The sequence below is a fragment of the Mastigoproctus giganteus genome, chromosome 3 (assembly GCF_048544385.1).
Source record: "Mastigoproctus giganteus isolate SK-2022 chromosome 3, ASM4854438v1, whole genome shotgun sequence".
NCBI lineage: Eukaryota > Metazoa > Arthropoda > Arachnida > Uropygi > Thelyphonidae > Mastigoproctus > Mastigoproctus giganteus.
In genome coordinates this window covers 31,333,747-31,359,396 of record NC_143577.1, presented here as the reverse complement: position 1 = coordinate 31,359,396, position 25,650 = coordinate 31,333,747, and the positions used below count along the sequence as shown (strand labels likewise).

At 39.2% G+C, this 25,650-nt stretch overlaps 1 protein-coding gene across 1 annotated transcript in view; it reads right to left on the bottom strand.

Annotated features, from left to right (window-relative positions):
• The window catches only part of Dbp73D (putative ATP-dependent RNA helicase Dbp73D), a 58,737-nt gene extending 39,147 nt beyond the window's left edge, over positions 1 to 19,590 (bottom strand). Inside the window, exon 1 of the mRNA XM_090369937.1 lies at positions 19,273 to 19,590. The gene's annotated coding sequence lies outside the window, so the exon portion shown is untranslated. The remainder of the gene's footprint in view (positions 1 to 19,272) is intronic.
• Positions 19,591 to 25,650: the final 6,060 nt, after the last annotated feature.

Below are 25,650 nucleotides of genomic sequence, written 5' to 3'. Positions count from 1 at the left end.
CGGCTTCTGTGGCCATAATGCACCTCCCAAGGTTTTTGCAGTACTTTGATCCAAGCCCGAGGCAGGATTCGAACCCGCGACCTTTGGGTTGCCAGGCAGGCACTTTCCACTTACCAACTGCATGAATTCAGTATAACTAAATATCAGCTCTTATACTTGTTTTCTGGCAGAGATATTTTCCTTCAAAGATTGACTCAAAATTTGAAAGTCAAATTTGACCTATCTTAAGGAGCAAATATCTTAATGTGGGACACCTTCATTTCTCTTGTTTTTGCCACCACTGGAAAGAGCAGAGTTTCAGCTACACGGATCATGGTTTATCTGTTTTGTGTCTTTGCACCTAAGGCCTTAAAATTAAGCCGAAACATCAGGTAGTTTTATGTGCCATATTGTTATTTTGTGGGATCTTTTTTTGTTGCAGAACACTTCCTTAATTCAGCCTAATGTTTAGAATATTCTAGAATTCTAGATATTCCAGTGATGGTTCTGCAGCTCAATACAAGAATTTCAAGAATTTTATTAACTTGTGTCATCATCAGAAAGATTTTGATATCAGTGCTGAATGAAATTTCTTTGGCACTAGCCATGACAAGTCACCATGTGATGGAATTGGTGGAACAATATTGAGCAAGTAAGGCCATTTCAAGAGAAAAGATTCATAGACAGTCATACTATAGCTGGAACAAGAGAAAATAATCATTTCATTCCTATTCATGCAAGACAGATCCGTGTTTGCAGAGTATCAAATGACACACCATCATCATTTGTAGCTCATGTAGATCAGACAAGTGAAACAAACATTCAATATGTGCCAATTGTTAATTTACAACCTGGCCAATACATTGCCGGTATTTATGACAATAATAGGTGGATTGGAAATATTTGTGAAATTTTATTTGAAGAACATGATGTATTGGTAAATTTCATGCAACCTCATGGAGCAGTTCACTCATTTCACTGGCCTGCTAGACAAGATGTCTGCTGAATTCCTTAAAAACTAATTGTTGCTAATCTTCCAGCTCCAAAAACAACAACGATGGGACAACAATATAGCTTGCCTGAAGTAGTAATATCAACCATCAGTAAAAATTCCAGTCCATTACAAAGCAGTGATTCAGTATCTTCACACTCACTTGCTTATTTCAAATTGTATTGTTTTAAATTAATTTTGTTGCAGTTATAACTTCTTTCGAGCCTAAAAAACCAATAAAACATCATCTTTATGCTTGGAATCCTGAATTAGGACCAATTTTCAGGCTTGAGAACTTGCACCAAGGAAACCCATGCAATTTCTTTTCTTGCCATTTACACCCCACATTTTAAAAATACAGATCTTTTTGTGCATTGGCAATATATCCTTTCTCCTTAAACCAAAGGGCAGAGTAATTGCAGAAAATTTGACTCTTGTAAATGCAATAGTTCTGTCCCAATTTAAATGCAAAACTTCACCATCAAATAAGTATGCAAATATTATGTGAAAATATAAAATGTTTAAGGCCATATTTTAGCCATTAAGTAGCAAGACACAAAACTGAAAAACCACGATTCTTGTTACTTAAAACCAACTCTCTCCAGTGGTGGCAAAAACGAGACACCTGAAGGTGTCCCACATTAAGATATTTGCCCCTAAAGGTAGGTAAAATTTTGAGTCTATTTTTGAAGGAAAATATCTCAGCCAGAAAACAAGTATAAGACCTCAAATTTAGTTAGACAGAATTCTTGCAGGTGTTAAATGGAATGCCCAAAGAAGAGGTACCAAACATTTTTATTTCAAAGTTACGACTTTCAAAAGTCTTGCTTAAATTTGTTGCAACAAATTTTTGATGCCAGTTTTAGACTACATTTTAAAAAATGTGTAGGTTTATGAGCCTGGACACCAAACATTTTGCATTCTCTGCCAAAAGTTAACTAGGTATACCAAGTTTCAGAACACTACTCAATGTTGTGCAACAGTAACACATAACTTTGAAAATTTTTTGTGATTTGCTCCGCGTAATACAAGTGACCTCCACAAAAAAGGTACTGGTGCCTCAAGCATACTATATTTTGAACTGAATTCTTGCACAGCTTCATTGAAAACTGGATTAAACATCTACACCAAGTTGCAACAAAATTTAATATGGTCAAACAGAGACCATCTTTGAAATTAGGGCACTTGACTGAATTTTTGAATTATTGCACTGACCATTGCATTAACTAAGCAATTTGAATCCCACTGGCCACAAAAATATATTATGACAAGATAGTCATAATAGGTAGGTGGTAGATAACTCTCATCACCGGTGCAATACCACCACTTTGCTTATTGGAGGCTTGAAGTGGTGGAACCCACGTTTAGTTTCCAGAGCTAAGTTCCGGTCAACCCCTCCGATCTCTTCCATCATGCAGTATGACTGAAGACTTTTGAGGTTATGATGGACATCACGGTGAGATCCAATCTTCCTTAGATTGAGAGTACAGCTCTAAAACAGTGTTTGGAGGCTGGTCGATAGTTAGTACACCGGACAGAACCCATTGGTAGCTCTTTAGGAGGCTTCCGTATCAGCTAGTGTATAATCTTGCTACCTCTACTCTGCCAGATAGTGGAATCTGGGTATATTCTTAACATGTGAACGCCATATCCAAAAATTGCATTACTTCATACAACATGCCCCCCCCCCACTTTTTCTTACTATTGAATACACCATGAATTGTCAAACTAATGGAGTAAGCTTATCTGCTAAAAGATCTAAACCTCCCAAACACTTCCTCGTTCATTTCACAAATATACGTGGTCTCAGTTCTCATCTCAACGATGTCCATTTCCACTTGCAGTCTGCCAAACCCCATGTACTTTTTCTGACAGAATCTCAGTTATCGGTTGATTCAACTACTACTCATCTCAGTTCCCAAATTATTCCCTGTATGATTCCTTTTGCATCAAAGGTAGTAATTGTGCACATGTTCATATCGATATTCCCTGTCAAAGACTTGGTAATTTGGAATCTCCTCTTTCCAATCTTTTCTGGCTTAAAATCTCTCTACCTCATTCTGTCAAATTCATCTGTTGTCTCTACTGTTCTCCCAACTCCACTAATCACTTGGAGCTCTTTGACTTCCTCTCTTTTCAACTTGACTTTCTCCAGTCCAACTTTCCTAACAGTGAGATAATTTTCTTTGGTGGTGATTTTAATGTTCATAACTCCAGCTGGCTTCCGTTTTCTAGTCACAGAGACCCAGCTGGTCGAGATGTTGAGGCTTTTACAATTACTAATGACCTTGCACAGATTGTTCATTTACCTCCCAGAATACTGGACAGTCCTAACTATACAGCCAACAATGCTTGATCTTTTTCTCACAAACAACCCCTGTAAGTACATAGTCAAAGTGAGTGGTCCTTTAGGCACCTCAGATCACAACTTGTTGATTGTCTCTTCTCCAATGGAGCCTTTATCTCATAGCTATTCCCAACCTCTTGTTCTTTGGCATTACAAGAATGCAAAATGGGATGACTTGCGAGATTTCTTTTCTTCTTTTCCTTGGTCGGATTACTGTTTCAAAACTTCTGATGTCAACGTTTGCTCAGATCGTGTCAGCGAAATTATCCTTGTAGGAATGGAATCCTTTATTCCACACTCCACTTTAAAATCTCGTCCTTTATCTCAACCTTGGTTTTCCAATAAATGTGCTAAGGCAGTTCAAGAGAAGAACATTGCATATCATAATTGACTTGTTTCCAATTCTTCAGTTTCATTTTCTGCCTACACCAAAGCTAGCAAGACTTGTACAAAAGTTATTAATCAGTCCAAACTAGATTTTGAATAGGCTAAGAGTAAAAAACTTCCTTCATGCCCTAATGGTAGCCGAGCATTCTGGTCACTTGGCAAAGCTATTGGCCGCAACTTTTGCCCTTTTCCGCTCCCACCTCTGTCAAAACCAGATGGTTTTGTTGTCACTTCAGCCAAGGATATAGCTGACCAGCTAGCATCTCATTTTTCTTCCAACTCATGTATTAACGATCTTGGTAAAACATCTCCCACCATGCTCCGTTCAATGCCTCCTGTGGTCTTTCATCAAAAGGATGTCAGAAGCATTTTGACGAAACTTGATGCTCAGAAAGCTCCAGGTCCTGATGGTATTTCTCCACTTGTTCTCAAAACCTGTGCTCCTGAACTTACTCCTGTTCTTGCCACCTTTTTTCGCTTTTTTATTCCAAAGATGTTTTTCCTTCTGCTTGGAAATTTGCTCATATGTTCAAAGCCGCTAAGTGGATTTTTCTTATTTATTGATTTGAAATTATTGTTTTTCTAAAACTTTTTATTTAAATTTAGTAGTATAGCATTATTTTGTGATTTTCTGATTAATTTGGTGTATTTATTCTTTACTCGGCCTTGTAATTGCATAAAAGTATCGGTAAGGGTATCCACATGTTACAACTTGCAACTCCGCTGAACGAGAAGTTTTTTAGCCATATTTAGCCGCTTTATTGAATATTTTTAACATCAAATTATTTTCTGTAAGTAGCTTATAGACCTAGTAAGGATTGTTAGTTTATTCTGAATTGAGACAGTGAGATTTGAAAGTAAATTAATACTTAAGTGTCCCTAGATTTACCGTTCGTAACTTCCCGCCTTTGTCATACGATACGTTATATACCAAACTAGATAGCGTTAGTATATTATAGGTTATAATATTGTCAGTTGATCGGTAAAATCTGTTAAACTTATTGAACTTCGTTGGCATTTAAATTGTACTTTTAACTAAATACATATAACAACTTAGTATTTTTAGTATTTTTTAGTATTAGTAACGGCCGTATGGTGCAAGAAAGCCTATGGCCTATGCTGCACCAGCCAAAAAAAAAAAAAAAATCCGAACAAAACAATGATAAAAACCAAAATTAAATAAATAGATAAATAATAATAATTAATAAATAAATAAATAATAATAATTAACAAATAAATAAAAATAATAAAATGAAATAAAAAATAAATAAAAAGAAAATTAATCCTATCATCCTATGCGCTTCCCTTACCCGAAAGTACTATCCAGATGACCTTTGAATTTCCCCAAACTGTCGGACTCTACCACCCACGAAGGCAACTTATTCCAGTAATTTATAACTCGCTGGCTAAAATAAAACTTCCTGCAGTCCAATCTAAACATTTCCCCCCGTAACTTGAATTTATGTCCCCTAGTTCTAGCATCATTTATAATCTTGAAAATTTTGTCCTCATTCATTTTACTGATGCCTCTCAGAGCCTTAAACACCTCAATCAAATCTCCTCTAAGGTGTCTAGTTTCCAAACTCTGCAACCCACATATTCGAAGTCTTTCTTCATAAGGACGCCCTTTTGCCGATCTCACCAGGTGAGTTACCCTTCTTTGCACCCTTTCAAGAAGCTCGATGTCTTTCTTTAGGTGCGGTCTCCATACTTGAACACAGTATTCCAAGCGTGGTCTAACATAGGCCTTATATAATGGGATTATCACGTCCCTATCTCTACTTGCAAAATTTCGATAGATCATCGATAGGACACCATGGGCCTTTCTTGCAACCTGTTTACAATGCTCAGAGAATTTCGTGTCTGACCGTATCGTAACACCCAAGTCCCTTTCCTCCAGTACTGGGTTTAGTTGAACTCCACCAAGTGAATAAGTTATTTTGGGATTACTGTTTCCTAGGTGTAATACCTTACACTTTGTTGGATTAAAGCACAGCTGCCATTTTTCTGACCATTCCTGAAGTCTATCTAGGTCTCTCTGAAGAAGCTCAGCTTGACAGTGATCATTAACTACTCTACCAATTTTAACATCATCTGCAAATTTAGACATCACGCCCTCTATCCCTTCATCAGTGTCGTTTATGAAAATTAAAAACAACAGTGGTCCTAATACTGATCCTTGGGGAACCCCACTTCTTACATCAACCCAATCTGAGGAATAGCCATTTATCACAACCCTCTGCCTCCTGCCCTGAAGCCATCCTTCTATCCATCTAAGGATTTTCCCAGTGATTCCAACCTGTTCCAACTTATAAAGCAACCGCTCATGTGGGACTGAGTCAAAAGCTTTGCTGAAATCTAAATAAACAATGTCGAAATTATTCCCTAAATCCAGCTCGTGAGTGACCCTTTCGAAATAGCGAACCAGATTTGTTAAACATGATTTTCCCTTTACAAAACCATGCTGAGTATCCTTGAGAATTTCAATTCGATCCAAATGATCCTGAATTCCACCCTTGATCATTGCCTCCATGATTTTCCCTACTATTGAAGTCAGACTGACAGGTCGATAATTTCCCACTTCACTTTTAGAGCCACCCTTATGTATGGGAGATACATTTGCACTTTTCCAATCCAAGGGAATCTCCCCAGAGTCTAGTGATGCTCGCATAACCAGCCTCAGTGGTTCAATGCACTCACTTGCCGCCTCTCTCAAAATTATAGGGTATATTCCATCAACTCCAGGAGCCTTACTGGTCTGTAGGCTTGAAAGTTTTTTCATTAAATAATCTTGCGAAATTTCAATATCATTAATTACATATTTTTTAACTTCGCTCCCACAATTTCCCATTGCCACAAAAGGCTTTTCATTTGTAAATATCGATGCAAAATAACTGTTGAGTTCATCTGCAACGGCAGCTGGTGTATTTATTACTATCCCCTTTCCCTTACGTAAAGGTCCGATCTGGTTTGTCCTGCTCTTCTTGGCATTTATATATGTGAAGAATTCTTTATCCCCCCTCTTTGCTCTGTTTGCTAGTGATTTCTCATAAACTGCCTTTGCCTGTCGAACCTTTTCTGTGGCTCTATTACACATCACCTTGTAGCTGTTATAGGCTACAAACTTAGATTACAAACGTAACATAATTAATTAATACATAACTGATACGGAAGTTATATAAAGGGAACTCGTAGATAATCAATACTTGACACTGAAAAATATATATCCCGTTATAACTGTGTTGGGAGACAAGTTTAGGGTTATAAACTGAAATTTTATTGAAATTAATAGAAATCATGACTCAGACCAGAGCAGCAAAGCAAAAGGCTCAAGCTAATGGAAGTGCTGTGGCTCAGAGGAGAACTGAGGGGGGCAGTTGCCTTCTGAATCACAGCCTTTTAAAATGCACTGCTTGCATGATGTTTGTGGAGCATTCAGGTACGGGACATGATATTGCCATGGGGGATGTCTTTGTGTGTGTGTGCGAAGCAAGGAGTGTATCGAAATCAGGCAACAACTCAGCGTTCTTATGGGCCTGTATGAGAGCTTGAAGGACAGGGTGGATGCCCTCGAAGGAACTAAATTGAGGGGCCAATCAAGCTCTCAGCTGCCCACATCAACACCAGAGCTTGCACTTGGTCATCATGCAACACAGCGGCAACCCCCAAGGCAGAATGCACTGCTCCCAAAGGAACTAGTAGTTGTTGGTGACTCTATTGTCAGGGAAACGGGGAACATGCTTTGTAAAAAGGATAGGTGGAACAGGACCAGGGTATGTCTACCAGGGGCAAAGGTTGATGACGTTGTAGAGCAGATATCATCTTTTAAGGGCACAAAAGGTGATATAGTTGTACACGTTGGCACTAATGATATCAAGAGTAGGAGACCGGCAGAATTACTTAACAAGTACAGGTCACTGTTGAAAAAAAGCCGTGAAATAGGGTTGAATTTGAAAGTGTCTGCAATTCTGCCCAGACACGATAGGAGGGAGTATATGATGAGAGCCTTGTCGATCAATTCAGCCCTGGAAAGACTGTGCAAGGCTCAAGGGGGAGAATTTTTTTCAGCCTGGACTGTACTTGTTAACAGGAGAGATTGCTTCTACAGGGATCGGATACACTTAAATAGAAAGGGTGCAAGGGTGCTGATGCTATTGAGGCAGTGTTAGGTGGGTCGGAAAACTGTTAGCTTGGGGGGAGACAAAGACTAATAGATTAACAGTAGCCACTGGCAGAGATCAAAGAGATTCTTGCACTGCTTCTATTGGAATGAGCAGAAGCCTGAAAAACAAGATGCAGGATATTTCAGAGACTGCTGGGAGTCATTACGGTACAAGTAAACACATGGGTTGTGTTAGGGTAGCTAAGAATAGAAACAGGTGCATGTATACTTGCGTGTACACCAATGCTAGGAGTTTAGTAAATAAATTTGATGAATTTGAGGTATTGCTCAAAACATCAAAGGCAGATATTGTTGGGAAATCAGAGACGTGGTGTCACACAGATATAAGGAATGCAGAACTGGAATTTGGGGAGCATAAAGTCTACAGAAAAAATAGACAGGATAGGAAGGGAGGAGGGGTTATGCTATTAGTTAAGAAACACATAAAATCCAAGGAAGTGAAGCCAGTCGGCATCGCTGGACAGTGCAGTGTCGAGTCAGTTTGGTGTGACATAAGCATTGGGAGATCAAAATTGAGAGTAGGAGTGTGCTATAGGCCTAATGACTCTGATGAGTATAATAAGAAACTGTACAGGGAAATAGAGTGGGCCAGTAAATCAGAGATATTGACTGGAATTTGGGGGCTGGTCACTCACACACTAGCAGGGCTTTTGTGGATTTATTGGACTGTTTTCTACATCAGCATGTTTGGGAGGCAACTAGAGGGAGTAATACTCTTGATTTGATTATCAGCAGTCATTCTTCATGCATTAAGAATCTGCAGATAAATGAACCACTAGGTGGTAGTGATCACAGTGTGCTGAAGTGGGATTTACTCAAAGAGGTAACTACCATTAGGGGTAAAGGGAAGGGTTATTGCTTTCGTAAAGTCGACTACGATGGACTGAGACAGTGTTTAAATTCTATACAGTGGGACCAACTGATGTGTTACCAAGAGCAAATTCAAAATGGAAAGCATTCAAAGAACTTATCTTGGAAGCTACTAGGCTTTACATACCAACTAAGAAATATTGTTCAAGGTTTAGGCCTAAATGGATGTCAGAGGAGGCATGTGGCAGAGAAGAAAAATGCATGGGATACATACAAATTAACACATGACACAGAAGCCTATGATAGATACAAGTTGATCTCTAACCAAGTTACAAAGGAGGTTAGGCAGGCAAAGGCAGATTACGATAAATCTTTGGCAAGGGATGCAAAGAAAAACAGCAAAGAGTTCTTTACTTATGTAAACTCTAGAAGGAAGGGGATGAATCAGATTGGTCCACTTGATATCGATGGGTCAACTGTTGATGATCCTGCTCAGGTAGCTAACAAACTGAATGAATATTTTGCATCGACATTCACACATGAGGAGTTATTCAGCGAGGGGAATGCCAGAGGTGTATTCAACTCTAGCAGTAAGATAGAGAATCTTGTAATAACTGAGAGTAAAGTGGAGGAGAAATTGTTGAAGATAAACACAAGAAAGGCACCTAGGGTGGATGGGATCTATCCAGTTATATTAAAGGAGGCAGCAAAGGAAGTAAGCAAACCCTTAGCCATAATTATGAGAGCTTCCTTGGACTCAGGGGAGGTACCCACAGACTGGAGATGTGCAAATGTGACCCAAATTCACAAAGGAGGATCAAAGGCTGACACAAGTAATTATAAACCTGTGAGTTTAACTTCTGTTCCAGGAAAATTAATGGAGGCACTGGTTAAAGAAGCACTGCAGGATCATTTAGACAAGACTTCAGTTATAGCTCGGACACAGCATGGTTTTGTTAAGGGGAAGTCTTGCCTGACCGATTTGATTGGATACTATGATGCAGTCACAAAAGAACTGGATGCAGGGAATAACTTTGATATTATACACTTGGATCTTAGAAAGGCTTTTGATACTGTTGCACATGGAAGACTGCTGTACAAATTGGAGCAGTGTGACATTGGAGGCGAATTGCTGCTATGGTTAAAGGGGTGGTTGAGGGGAAGAAGACAGAGAGTGGTAATCAATGGACACTGCTCATCGTGGACTAATGTTATTAGTGGAGTCCCTCAGGGCTCAGTGTTGGGTCCATTATTGTTTTCTATATTTATAAATGATATTGATTATGGTATATCAAGCTTAATGTCCAAGTTTGCAGATGATACAAAGGTTGGCAGGGTTTTCAAGGACACTACTGACACTATGCTGCTGCAACAGGATCTGGAAAGGTTGAGCAGATGGGCTGAGAGGTGGCAAATGAAGTTTAACATTGACAAATGTAAAGTACTACACATGGGAAACAGGAACCCCAGAGCAACGTATCAACTCTGTGGTACTACACTGACAGTGGTAGAGAATGAAAGGGACCTGGGGGTGGTTGTGCAGGCAGATATGAAGTTCTCTGAGCAGTGCAGGCGGAGTGCAAGAGTAGCTCATGGTGTATTGTCAATGATATATAGGAATTTTTCTAGCAGGAATAAGGAGGTGATTATTCCCTTGTATAAGGCAATGGTCAGGCCACACCTAGAGTACTGTATACAGGTTTGGAGGCCTCATTTCAAGAAGGATGTAGAGCTGCTGGAACGAGTACAGAGAAGGGCAACAAGATTAGTGAATGGAACAAAGGGGTGCTCTTACGAACAAAGGCTTAAGTTTCGCAAATTACAGTGTCTGGAGACTAGGCACCAGCGAGGTGATCTGATAGAGGTGTATAAAGCCTTGAATGGTTTGAGCATGCTCAATGCTGATAGGATTCATCCTCTCACTCAGAATAATCACCTGAGAGGGCATAAATTCAAATTGAGGAAATACGGATGTAGGATAGACGTGCGGAAATTTGCCTTTAGCCAGCGGGTGGTTGGTTGGTGGAACAGACTTCCATCCCTTGTCGTGGAAGCTGATAGCCTAAATAAGTTTAAGGCTCAGCTGGACAGGTATTTCGAACGAACAGAGGGGTGAAGTGGAAGTGCTTTTTTTTTTTTTTTTTTTTTTGCCTGATGCTGCATAAGCTTGCTTTCTGGCATCAAATGCCTCTACTAATGCTAATGCTAATATCCAGCCAGTTCATCAAAAGTGTGACAAATCCCTCCCATCTAATTATTGTCCCATTGCAATTACTTCTACTCTTTCTAAAGTAATGGAGAAATCAATTAATTAACCACCAACTCTTAAACAACCTAGAAACCTTCCGTCTGATCAACGATTGCCAGTATGGATTCTGTCAGTATCGATCCACTGGTGATATTCTGGCTTATGTTACCCATTTATGGACAAATTCAATGGAAACGTTCGGTGAAACAAGCATTTGCTCTTGACATCTCAAGGCTTTTGATCGTGTTTGGCATAAAGGTCTTCTAAACAAGCTTCCATAAGATGGAGGCTTGTTCTTCAACTGTTTTTTGTAATTCGTTATCCAGTTTTCTCTCTGATCGCTCACTCAGGGTGTGGTAGGTGGCACTCTGTCTTCTAACTTCTCCACTAATGCTGGTATCTCCAAGGTTCAGTTTTTTCCCCCACTCTTTTTCTCTTGTATTTTAATGACCTAGTTCCATTGACTGGAAATTGTATTCATAGTTTTGCTGATGATAAACATTGCATTATACTTTCCAGATTGAGAATCCTTGCCCTGCTCAATCAGCTTCAACTTTTTGAATATCCGCAACCGATTCCTTAAATTCAAATCCGCAGGTAATTCTCCAGTGGGGTAAATAAAACTTATTTGATTTCAATCCTTCTAAAACTCAGTCTTGTCTTATATCTGCGAAAAAGGATTCTTCTCCTCCTATGGTTATCTTTGGTGACACTCCGATTTCTAGGCAAGAAGATCTCTTTTGGGGATTACCCTGACTTTTAATCTCACTTGGCACAAGCACATTACAAATATTGCTTCCACTGCATCTAAAAAATTTGTTTTCTCTTTCGCTCTCGACATTACTTTTCTTCCAAACAGCTGTTCACTCTGTACAAATAGCAACTCTGCCCTACCATGGAATATCGTTCCCACATCTGGCACAGTGCCCCCAAAACCTCTCTCAAGGTTCTAGATTCCATCCAGAAGAGGACAATTAGGTTAATTAATGACTTTTCTAACAGACTTTCTCCATTCACTGTCTCATAGACTTACTATTTCTGCTGCATGCTTTTTCTACAGATACTTTCATAGGAACTGTTCTTCTGAATTGGCTTCTATAATTCCCGCTCTCTCTTTCAAAACATTCCGAACACGTGCCACCACCAGCCAACATCCATTTACTGTCCGACTTCAAACTCACAGAACCAACTTTTCATCTTCCTCATTTATTCATTCAACTGCAGTTTTCTGGAACAACCTTCCTTCATACATATTTCCTAAAAATTAGTCTCAGAAGTTCAAGTCTAATTTCAACAAATATCTTTTTTTGTCTTCTCAACCTCCAACCCAAGATTGGTACTAAGTACTATAGGTTCTAATACCTCTCGTGTTTGGGGTTTTCATAAAAAAAAAAAAAAAGTCCCAGTTCCATATGATTTTAACAAGATGAAATAGCATTAAATATTTTATTTTATAATTATTATTGAAAACTGTAATGTCATTTTGATTACAGTTCTAATGGACAACTATCAATAAATTTGCCATGTGATACTTTAAGTGGCCATAAAAGTGAGTTTGTCTTCATGCTATAGTATAAAGACATTATCTTGTTTTTATTCCAGCCTATAAATATTTGAACTCCATTTTCAAATCTTAAGGCACTACCCAATATACTTCACTATATACCATTAAAATATTATCGGTTAGCTGAAGAACATCTAGAATATCTTGCTGATGCTATCAAGGCAGTGTTAGGTGGGTCGGAAAACACTAGCTTGAGGGGGACACAAGGACTAATAGATTAACAGTAGCCACTGGCACAGGTAAAAGTGATTCTTGCACTGCTTCTATTGGAACAAGCAGAAGCCTGGAAAACAAGATGCAGGATATTTCAGAGACTGCTAGGAGTCATTGTAGTACAAGTAAACACATCGGTTGTGATAGGGTAGCTAAGAATAGGAACAGGTGCATGTATACTTGCGTGTACACCAATGCTAGGAGTTTGGTTGATGAATTTGAGGTATTGCTCAAAACATCAAAGGCAGATATTGTTGGGATATCAGAGACGTGGTATCACACAGATATAAGGAATGCAGAACTGGAATTTGGGGAGTACAATGTGTACAGAAAGGATAGACAGGAAAGGAAGGGAGGAGGGGTTATGCTATTAGTTAGGAAACACATAAAATCCAAGGAAGTGAAGCCAGTCGACATCGCTGGACAGTGCGGTGTCGAGTCAGTTTGGTGTGACATAAGCATTGGGAGATCAAAATTGAGAGTAGGAGTGTGCTATAGGCCTAATGACTCTGATGAGTATAATAAGAAACTATACAGGGAAATAGAGTGGACCAGTAAATCAGAGAGTCTTATAATGGGAGATTTTAATTTCCCAGATATTGACTGGAATTTGTGGGTTGGTCATTCACACACTAGCAAGGCTTTTGTGAATTTATTGGATGATTGTTTTCTACAGCAGCATGTTCGGGAGGCAACTAGAGGGAGTAATACTCTTGGTCTGATTATCAGTAGTGATTCTTCATGCATTACGAACCTGGGGATAAAGGAACCACTAGGTGGCAGTGATCACAGTGTGCTGAAGTGGGATTTACTCAAAGAGGTAACTACCATCAGGGGTAAAGGGAAGGGTTTTTGCCTTTGTAAAGGCGACTATGATAGTCTGAGACAGTATTACCAGATTCAATACGCGTGCAGATCAACTAAACTCTCTTTTATGTCCGGACAATGAATTACAACAAGACATCTTGCATTCCATCACCATCTCTACACACCAGCTGACAGCAGCGATAAACTCCCTTCCAGCGACAGCAACCGCAGGGCCCGACAAAGTGCCGCAATTCATGGTAAAATGCCTCAGTCCGTTCATCCTCCAACCGCTCAAGTCCATCTTCAACGGAATTCTAACAACAAGAAATTTTCCTAAAGCCTGGAACAGCTACCTCGTTAGACCACATCCAAAAGTTCGAAACCCCACTCTACCCAGGCACTTTCGGCCGGTATCTAACTCCTCAACCCTCCTGAAAATCCTGGAAAAATCTATGCTGCCCACCTTAATGAATCAGATTCTTGGAGATAGGCCGCCACAGGTCCACTACGCAATCCGAAACCGATCCACAGTGACGAACCTCCTTGCAACCACATGTAATATATTGTCCGCCTTTGAACAGCAAGAGGAACTCGCAATCACGTACCTGGATATTGAAGCTGCTTTTGACGCCATCAACGTGTCGGCGCTCCTCCGCTTACTGGAAGACCACTATCTAATCCAAGGTAATATCCTCTGGTTCATAGCATCACTCCTCTATGATAGGGTACTACAAGTCGATGCCTATGCACAATCTCACAAGAAGGCAATTTCTGCTGGTGTTCCGCAAGGAGGAGTCCTACCTGGCTTATTATTTACAGCCATCATTGTGCCTCTTGTCCGTAACAATGAGAAAATCATCACCTTTGCAGATGATATAAAAATTCTAACGCCTATTGCTTCCAACAATCACCTTGAAGCTACAGCAAGCATTAATGATAGTCTCATCAACGTTGCCTCTGACCTCAAACAGTATGGACTCTCAATCAACCCTCAAAAAACAAAACTAATGGTGTACTCTCTCAGACCAACCCCTACAATAATAGCCCCAACACTCGACGGAACTGTAATATCTACCACTCCTACACATGTGGATTTGGGAATAGTATTTGACCCAAAACTCCGGTTTCATGCTCATGTAGACAAGCTCACTTCCAGAGCAGCCTCTCTCCGATGGCTAGCTAAACAACAACTAATTTATGTTAAGGAGCCTCGTGTAATTAAGAAATATATCAGAACAGTAGTTTATTCTCCACTCCTCTATGCTGCTGTAGTGTGGGCATCAGCAGCTACTACAACGAAGAAACCTCGCAGCAGAATTCTGGCTACTTAAATGGGCTAACTGGAAAGCTTGTCTCCCACCGCAGGACAGAACTACAGCCTTAGCTACCTCACTGGGGATGCAGCGACTGCCTGACATCATTGAAATACAACGACTGATAGCTACAGTGAAAATGATCACGGGCCAGATCTCCACACCGTCCATTTGGGATTCGTGTTACTGGCGAATACCCAAGCCAGAACTTCGGTCAACCCCGATGCTCTGCTCGAGGAATCGGAGACTTCATATCTCAGACCGCTTCCTCCCAAACCAAATGCTACCTGAAGTACAGCACCTCGACGCTGACCTCCAGAAGTTTTGCAGCGATAAAACCTACAGGAAAGAAGTGTTAGCAGCTCGCTCCAATCCCAGAATCTAATGAGAACAAGTTCGTGCATCCTCCACACCAGCTGCCAAGCTATCCTGTGCCAGGACAGAATTCGTTTTACAGAGAAGTGCCATTCATATATATTATATATTTTATTGAAAATAAAATTGTAAATAAGATATTTTATTGTAAATATAACCGTACGATGTCACTTGTAAATATAGTTAATACTGTCTAATTTGAGGAAGTGTAATGACGTTTACATGTTACATTTTTAAATTTAGAATGTGCATTATCCATTATATATCCTGATGTGAGCATTACTATTATCTATTCTGATGTGAACCCCTGGCCGTTGGCCATGATGGGACAATTGCAACTTTACTTAAATCAATATATATGTATTGATCTAGTTGCAATAAAGATGTTCTCTCTCTCTCTATTTAAATTCTATACAGTGGGACCAACTGATGATGTTACCAAGAGCAAATTCAAAATGGGAAGCATTCAAAGAACTTATCTTGGAAACTACTAGGCTTTACATACCAACTAAGAAATATTGTTCAAGGTTTAGGCCTAAATGGATGTCAGATGAACTAATGAGACATATTGGCAGAGAAGAAAAGTGCATGGGATACATATAAATTAATGGGTGACATGGAAGCCTATGATAGATATAAGCTGGTCTGTAACCAAGTCACAAAGGAGATCAAGCAGGCAAAGGCAGATTATGAGAAATCTTTGGCAAAAGATGCAAAGAAAAACAGCAAAAGAGTTCTTTACCTATGTAAACTCTAGAAGGAAAAGGATGAATCAGATTGGTCCACTGGATATTGATGGTTCAACAGTTCAGGATCCTGCTCAGGTGGCTAACAAACTAAACGAGTATTTTGCATCTACATTCACACATGAGTTATTCAGGAAGGGGAATGCCAGAGGTGAAGTAAACTCTGGCAGTGAGCCGGATGATTTTGTGGTGACTGAGGGGAAAGTGGATGAGTAGTTGTTGAGGATAAACATAGAAAAGGCACCTAGGGTGGATGGGATCTATCCAGTTATATTAAAGGAGGCAGCAAAGAAAGTAAGCAAACCCTTAGCCGTAATTATAAGAACTTCTTTGGACTCAGGAGAGGTAGCCATAGACTGGAGATGTGCAAATGTAACCGCAATTCACAGAGGATCAAAGGCTAGCACAAGGAATTATAGACCTATTAGTTTAACTTCTGTTCCAGGAAAATTAATGGAGGCACTGGTTAAAGAAGCACTGCAGGATCATCTAGAGAATACTTCAGTTATAGCTCTGACACAGCATGCTTTTGTTAAGGGAAAGTCTTGCCTGACCAATTTGATTGGATACTATGATGCAGTCACAAAAGAACTGGATGCAGGGAATAACTTTGAAATAATATATTTGGATCTTAAAAAGGCTTTTGATACTGTTGCACATGGAAGACTGCTGCACATATTGGAGCAGTGTGGTATTGGAGGCAAATTGCTGCTATGGATAAAGGGATGGTTGAGGGGAAGAAGACAGAGAGTGGTAATCAATGGACACTGCTCATCGTGGACTAATGTTATTAGTGGAGTCCCTCAGGGTTCAGTGTTGGGTCCATTATTGTTTTCTGTATTTATAAATGATATTGATTATGGTATATCAAGCTTAATGTCCAAGTTTGCAGATGATACAAAGGTTGGCAGAGTTGTTAAGGACACTACTGACACTATGCTGCTGCAACAGGATCTGGAAAGGTTGAGCAGATGGGCTGAGAGGTGGCAAATGAAGTTTAACATTGACAAATGTAAAGTACTATATATGGGAAACAGCAACCCCTGAGCAATGTATCAACTCTGGTACTACGCTGACAGTGGTAGAGAATGAAAAGGACCTGGGGGTAATTGTGCAGGCAGATATGAAGTCCTCTGAGCAGTGCAGACGGGCTGCAAGAGTAGCTCATAGTGTCTTGTCAATGATATACAGGAATTTTTCTAGCAGGGATAAGGAGGTGATTATTCCCTTGTATCAGGCAAGGCAACGGTCAGGCCACACCTTGAATACTGTATACAGGTCTGGAGGCTTCATTTAAAGAAGGATGTAGAGCTGCTGGAATGAGTACAGAGATGGGCAACAATATTAATGAATGGAACAAAGGGTTGCTCTTACGAAGAAAGGGTTAAGTTTTGCAAATTACAGTGTCTGGAGACTAGGCACCGGCGAGGTGATCTGATAGAGGTGTATAAAGCCTTGAATGGTTTGAACATGCTCAATGCCGATGAGATTCTTCCTCTTGCTCAGAATAATCACCCGAGAGGGCATAAATTCAGATTGAGGAAAGACAGATGTAGGATAGATGTGCGGAAATTTGCCTTTAGCCAGTGGGTAGTTGGTTGGTGGGACAGACTTCCATCCCTTGTTGTGGAAGTTGATAGCCCAAATAAATTTACTGCTCAGCTGGACAGGTATTTCGAGCGAATGGAGAGGTGAAATGGAAGTGGTTTTTTTTTTTTTTTTTTTTTTGGCTGATGCTACATAAGCTTGCTTTCTTGCATCATATGCCTCTACTAATGCTAATGTTGGTAGGGCCACTATTTTTATTCACCATCTATACTTCATCTGATGTGAGTTTATTTTCTACCCTTTCACCATAGACCAGATCATCCACTTACTACAATACCTTTGTCAAGACTACCTATAGCTCATTATTTTTATTGAACTAGCAACTTTTCTTTTACTATTAAATCTTTCTACATTTCTTAACATAACAAGATTCCTGTATTTTTGCATTACAACAAACACAAAACAGGTGAAGGGCAGGTGCCTCAAAGTCACTCACTTGGTTTTTTTCTCTGCACTAACTACAGAAGAAAAGGCCAAAGTCAGTGACCTTGAGGCACCAGTTTTTTTTTTACTCCCTGCCCTAATAGGTTATTCTTTCTGTAAAATTTTAATACGGCAAACTTTCTGAAATTGTGTTCTAGCATCCTGTTATATTCCCCTTACTGATTATGTATTAATTATGTATATACAGTAAACTCTGTAAAATCCAGCACATTTTACAGAAATATTAATAAAGTCATTACTGACATCAATGATCGTGGTTGTCTTTAAGAATCTATGCAAAAAACACTGATATTTCTTTCTTTATAAGATGCTTACAGCAGGACTATTTTCTCCTTTAATCTGCAATTCATTTACAACTGAGGTCGATGTAGGAAGTAAGAGGTCCATATCTGTAGAGACTTAGCACTTATGGCCTGATGATGGGATTCGGTAGGAATCCTTAATGTCACCTGCTAACAATTTAGTGTAGAAATTAAGCTTGTATGCAGTGTGAGTTTAAGTATCAGGTGATCACTAATAACAACAGACAGACAAAACAATGTAATAAAGTTGCCCAATGTCAGCTGCAATGCATTATACAAAATCAATTTTAAAAGTTGTAATATAGGCTAAAATTGTTAAAAATGGTGCAATACTAGGGCAACTCATTACAAAGGCAAATTTGTTCTGCTGTGAGAATTAATACCATTGCATTATCCATGCAGTTTAAATCCTACTAGCAAAAACAGATGAATCGGACAAGATAGTCTTCATAAATATTTACAAATATGAATAAGCTCGTTTGTTTGTGCTTTATATTTATTGAAATGTGCTCCTCTGAAACTGCTCAACCACTATGCATACCACTCTAAAATCTGAATTTTAAAGTTTACTTATCTAATCCTTCACCATAAATATAGCAACAGTACAATTAAAGTGAATGATCAGATACCACATCAGCATTGCAGTTAATTTTAGTGAAATGGACCTGATATTTAGTTATGGAATTTTTTTTATATTTTGATTTTTATAAAGTACACCTGTTTTCATAAATAAATATTTTTATCTTTCAAGTATATATATATAAACTGTAACTTAATAAAGTTCTTTGTCCTTTATTGCTTGAGTCAAGCTATCTCAGGAGATTGTCATTGTTTCTCAACCTATTCGACATAGTTCTGTGCAGGTGAGCATAGAACTATTTGTTGGTTAACAACCAATCCCCTCACTACTGAGGTGCTAATATTACATAAATGTATACTAAACTAACTTTTTTACCTCTGTATACGATGAAAAGTGACAATAAATAGATCTTCCTCCTCTTAGCAGCAGCAAACTTAGTTTACTCAATCTTGCATACAGATTAATGTTATATTCTACTTGTACAATTATATTTTTTTAAAGTATTTTAAGGCGATAAAAAAAAACTCCAGATTTAAGACTGTGGCACGTGTTCGTCGTGGTAATCCTCCAGTACAGCGTCACGGTTACCTCGCAAGTCACCGTCAGCTCCAACTTGGAACAGTTCAGACTTGTCACCGAGCCTGTAATTCTTACGGAGCATGCGCGGAACTTGCTGAATTAAAAGTAATGAAATATAAGATGTTTCAGTAATTTTTTTATATACTTTTAATCTGTTTTCAGAAAGAATTTGGTAATTTTCTACATTTTCAGTAATTTTTGTATACTTTTAATGCATCACGGCCAGATCGCAATTTACTATCAGCTCCGACTTGACTCAACATGCGCGACGCTCACTATATCTGCCGATCTAATACTCGCAATGTACTACGTACTCGCAGTAATATGTTTTTTTTTTTTCTTCTCTCATCTGTATTCTGGGAAAATAGCTATTTCAACGCGTTTTCGGAAAGAATAAAAACAAACTTCGTGACTATATAAGAATTTGATTGTAAAATAATATAAAAGTAGGTAATTATAAAAACAATAAGATGCAACAGCCACTTCCTGAAAATTGTTTTTTTATTCTTTCTGAAAACGCGTTGAAATAGCTATTTTCCCAGAATACAGATAAGAGAGAAAAGAAAAATGTTACTGCGAGTACGTAGTACATTGCCAGTACAGTATACATAGACCGATAGATATGGTGAACGTCACGCATGCCTAGTCAAGTCGGAGCTGATAGTAACTTTCGATCTGGTCGTGATGCGTTAAACGCGTTAAAATTACTGAAAATGTAGAAAATTACCAAATTTCTTCTGAAAACAGATTAAAATTATAGGAAAAAATTAAAAGATCTTATTTTTAATTCATTGAGCGCCGCTCATGCTCCATCAGAATTACAGAAATCTTTGACAAAGGATGCTAAGAAAAACAGCAAGGATTTCTTTACTTATATAAACTATAAAAATGCTTTCATTTTTAACCCTTTTGGCTTGCCTATAAGATAAGACCCCCAATACTTGTGCACTGCCTGTATGTGTAAGACGATCGGGAGAAGGCTGTGTTTTACTTTCGTTTTCGCAGGTACAATTGACACCGCACCACACAAAGCAGTCGTGAAACATTTCCCCACCCATTAAGTGTCCGGTTGATTCTTGCGAGAGGTCGTTATTTGACCGGATCGGCCAAGCGTTGTAGAGGCAATATTTACAAATACGGGAAGAAAGTATCTGACTCTTGTCGGCAAAGGATAATAACACTAGACAGCAACAAACTTCTGTGGTAATCCGAACCAAGTATCTATGGAGTGTGTGTTGTTTTGAGATTCCTTTGGTAGGAATGGGTGAAATTTATAGCTAATAATCTTCGCTTGGCAGTCAGGAGACACAACGCTATACAAATATGAGTTTCTCCTTACCTCCTCATAAATTCCATCTTTGTTTCTGTTCCTCCATTTTGGATTTATTAGTATCTGGGTAAAATTAGGCTCCCCAAAATGGTGTGACTCACCTTTCCGTAGAGCTGAAAATGAACTATAACGTTAGTAATCAACAAATTCTAAAAAGAAAAGTGTTACAACATATAGCAACCCTTTTTTTTTTTTTTTTTTTTCCAAAGTATGTAGGTAAAATCGTTACTAGTTGCTAACTGTTACTGGATGTGAATGTTCCTGAAGACATTATATTATTTGTATTGATGTGAAAAAGAAATGCCTCAACCTATTCTCTATATACACAAGACCCCCAGCACTGTCAGCTTTTCTTTCTGCTTCAATAGTAGACCCCGTAATCTCGTTTTCTATTCTCTAGTTTGTTCTGCTGCAACTTTGCTCCTCAATCCACAACAATTAGAATCGTTCACAGGCATTCATGCAGAACGGTTTTTCATCCCGAAAAACGATTCATCCTGGTCGCGATTAGCACCAGTGTTCCACAGGCCTTCCCGTTATAATGTGCTTGCCGGACAACCTTTAAAACCTAACGATAAGACAACTCATATTACTCTGAATGTTTACTGTGAGAAAAAAAAAAAAAAGTTCCCGGACAAGTTCTATCACTAATATTGGCATTCCAGGAAACCTGGGTTTTATGTGATCAACTAGTGGGTTATAATAGGACAAAGTCTCGTGCCCTCAAGACCTATTCTGGGACGTGGAGAATAGACTCACAACAAAAGACTGCATTGTGATTTCCATTAAGGGGTACTACTAGGTGATTGGACTCCAGAGCGGCCGCAAATGGTGGTTCTTTTTCTATTATTAGTGCTATGGTTAGTGTGTGGAAAGAGAACGGCCAGGAGGCAAAAGTGAAAAAACAAAACATAATTTATTAAACAAACACATATTACACAAATAGTTAAAGGAATTAGTAGTCATGTCATCGGTATAGTAACATCATGTTATATTTATATATCTTTAGATTAATGTGATAATGTTACACTATTATGAATTTGACTGTGTTCTTCATGTAACTCCAGGAGGACAGCTAAAACTCGTACTCGGGTGAACTAACAGACATCTCGCTATCCCATCATCTTGATATACGTGTAAGAGAATAAGTGAACTGGATAATCATATTTAATATCAAGACACTTATAATGATGGGTCATGTCATTCTAATTCTAAGTGCTCAATAAGATAACATTGATACTCTTTAAAGTATGTATCCAGGAGGAGAGATGTATGTAAACTAATTCAATAAAAATGAAGGGTAGGTCTTATTGTTGGGTAGTTTGCTATCAGGCAACAAGAGACAACTTACCAGAAAGCTTCTGTGTTTCTTTTTTCATTTTCGGTACCCGACTGCGATCCAGCAGATATACTTTTCACACACTTTTTCTGCCGCACCTATATCTGCCCAAGAACAAGAAAAAAAGCCTTTTTTCTCTCTCCCCTTTCCATATATATATAGCCCCCCCCCCTTTTTGAGCTTACCTAGCCCGCATTGGCTTGGGTTAATTAACCGGGGGAGTTGAAAAGCTTGGGAACTGTCAAATTCCCACCGGACACAAACAAAGATGGAATTTATGAGGAGGTAAGGAGAAACTCATATTTGTATAGCGTTGTGTCTCCTCACTGCCAAGCGAAGATTATTAGCTTTAAATTTCACCCACTCCTACCCAAGGAATCTCAAAACAACACACACTCCATAGATACTTGGTACGGATTACCACAGAAGTTTGTTGCTGTCTAGTGTTATTATCCTTTGCCGACAAGAGTCAGATACTTTCTTCCCGTTTTTGTAAATATTGCGTTTACAACGCTTGTCCGATCCGGTCAAATAACGACCTCTCGCAAGAATCAACTGGCCCAACACTTAACGGGTGGGGAAATGTTTCACGACCGACTGCTTTGTGTGGTGCGGTGTCAATTGTACCTGCGAAAACGAAAGTAAAACACAGCCTTCTCCCGATCGTCTTGCACATACAGGCAGTGACACAAGTATTGGGGGGTCTTGAAGCAAAGATTGCATCTTATAGGCAAGCCAAAAGGAAAGCATTTTTATAAAATTTTAAAAGGAAGGGGATGAATCTGATTGGTCCACTTGATATCGATGGTTCGACTATTGATGATCCTGCTCAGAGAACAAACAAACTGAATGAGTATTTTGCATCTACAATCACGCATGAGAAGTTATTAAGGTTTGAAAAGGGCAGAAGGTTATCAAATTGTAGCAGGGTGCTTAATGATTTTGTAATAACTGAGAGCAAAGTGGAGGAGAAATTGTGGAAGTTAAATATAAAGGCACGTGGGGGGGATGATATCTATCCAGTTATATTAAAGGAGGCGGCAAAGCAACTAAGAAAACCCTTAGCCATAATTATGAGAGAATCCTTGGACTCAGGGGAGGCCCCCACGGACCGGAGATGTGCAAATGTATCCCCAATTCACAAAGGGGATCGAAGGGTGACACGAGTAATTACAGACCAGTTAGTTTAACTTCTGTTCCGGGTAAAATGATGGAGTCACTGGTTAAGGATGCATTGCAGGATCATTTAGACAAGACTGCAGTAATAACTCAGACAGCATGGGTTTGTTAAGGGAAAGTCTTGTCTGACAAATTTGTTAGGATATGATGTGGATACAAAGGAACTGGATGCAAAAAATTATTTTGATATCATATATTTGGATTTCAGGAAAGATTTATACACTGTTGCGCATGGAACACTATTGTACAAATTGGAGCAGAATGGTATTAAGGGTAAGTTCCTACAATGGAGAGATTGCTTAACAGGAGAGTTAATCTCTCCTGTTAATTGCTGTTAAGCAATTAACAGGAAAGATTGCTTCTACAGGGATGGGATCCACTTAAATAGAAAGGGTGCAAGAATATTTGCTGATGCTATCGAGGCAGTGTTAGGTGGGTCGGAAAACTGCTAGCTTGGGGGGAGACAAAGACCAATAGATTGACAGTAGCCACTGGCAGAGGTGAAAGAGATTCTTGCACTGCTTCTATTAGAATGAGCAGAAGCCTGAAAAACAAGATGCATGGTATTTCAGAGACTGCTGGGAGCCATTGCGGTACAAGTAAACACATGGGTTGTGTTAGGGTAGCTAAGAATAGAAAAAGGTGCAGGTATACTTGCGTGTACACCAATGCTAGGAGTTTAGTAAATAAATTTGATGAATTTGAGGTATTGCTCAAAACATCAAAGGCAGATATTGTTGGGATATCAGAGACGTGGTGTCACACAAATATAAGGAATGCAGAAATGCAATTTGGGGAGTATAACGTCTACAGAAAGGATAGACAGGATAGGAAGGGGGGAGGGATTATGCTATTAGTTAAGAAACACATAAAAACCAAGGAAGTGAAGCCAGTCGACATCGCTGGACAGTGCAGTGTGGAGTCAGTTTGGTGTGACATAAACATTGGGAGATCAAAATTGAGAGTAGGAGTGTGTTACAGGGCTAATGACTCTCAGTATAATAAGGAACTGTACAGGGAAATAGAGTGGGCCAGTAAATCAGAGAGTCTTATAATGGGAGATTTTAATTTCCCAGATATTGACTGGAATTTGGGGGCTGGTTACTCACACACTAGCAGGGCTTTTGTGGATTTATTGGATGATTGTTTTCTACATCAGCATGTTCGGGAGGCAACTAGAGGGAGTAATACTCTTGATTTGATTATCAGCAGTGATTCTTCATGCATTAAGAATCTGCAGATAAATGAACCACTAGGTGGCAGTGATCACAGTGTGCTGAAGTGGGATTTACTGAAAGAGGTAACTACCATTAGGGGTAAAGGGAAGGGTTATTGCTTCCGTAAAGGCTACTACGATGGGCTGAGACAGTATATAAATTCTATACAGTGGGACCAACTGATGATGTTACCAACAGCAAATTCAAAATGGGAAGCATTCAAAGAACATATCTTGGAAGCTACTAGGCTTTACATACCAACTAAGAAATATTGTTCAAGGTTTAGGCCTAAATGGTTGTCAGATGAACTAATGAGGCATATGGCAGAGAAGAAAAATGCATGGGATACTTACAAATTAACACATGACACAGACGCCTATGATAGATACAAGTTGATATGCAACCAAGTTACAAAGGAGGTTAGGCAGGCAAAGGCAGATTACGAGAAATCCTTGGCAAGGGATGCAAAGAAAAACAGCAAAGAGTTCTTTACTTATGTAAACTCTAGAAGGAAGGGGATGAATCAGATTGGTCCACTTGATATTGATGGGTCAACTGTTGATGATCCTGCTCAGGTAGCTAACAAACTAAATGAATATTTTGCATCGACATTCACACATGAGGAGTTATTCAGCAAGGGGAATGCCAGAGGTGTATTCAACTCTAGCAGTAAGCTACAGAATCTTGAAATAACTGGGAGTAAAGTGGAGGAGAAACTGTTGAAGATAAACACAAGAAAGGCACCCGGGGTGGATGGGATCTATCCAGTTATATTAAAGGAGGCAGCAAAGGAAGTAAGCAAACCCTTAGCCATAATTATGAGAGCTTCCTTGGACTCAGGGGAGGTACCCATAGACTGGAAATGTGCAAATGTGACCCCAATTCACAAAGGAGGTTCAAAGGCTGACACAAGTAATTATAGACCTGTGAGCTTAACTTCTGTTCCAGGAAAATTAATGGAGGCACTGGTTAAAGAAGCACTGCAGGATCATTTAGACAAGACTTCAGTTAAAGCTCAGACACAGCATGGTTTTGTTAAGGGGAAGTCTTGCCTGACCAACTTGATTGGATACTATGATGCAGTCACAAAAGAACTGGATGCAGGGAAT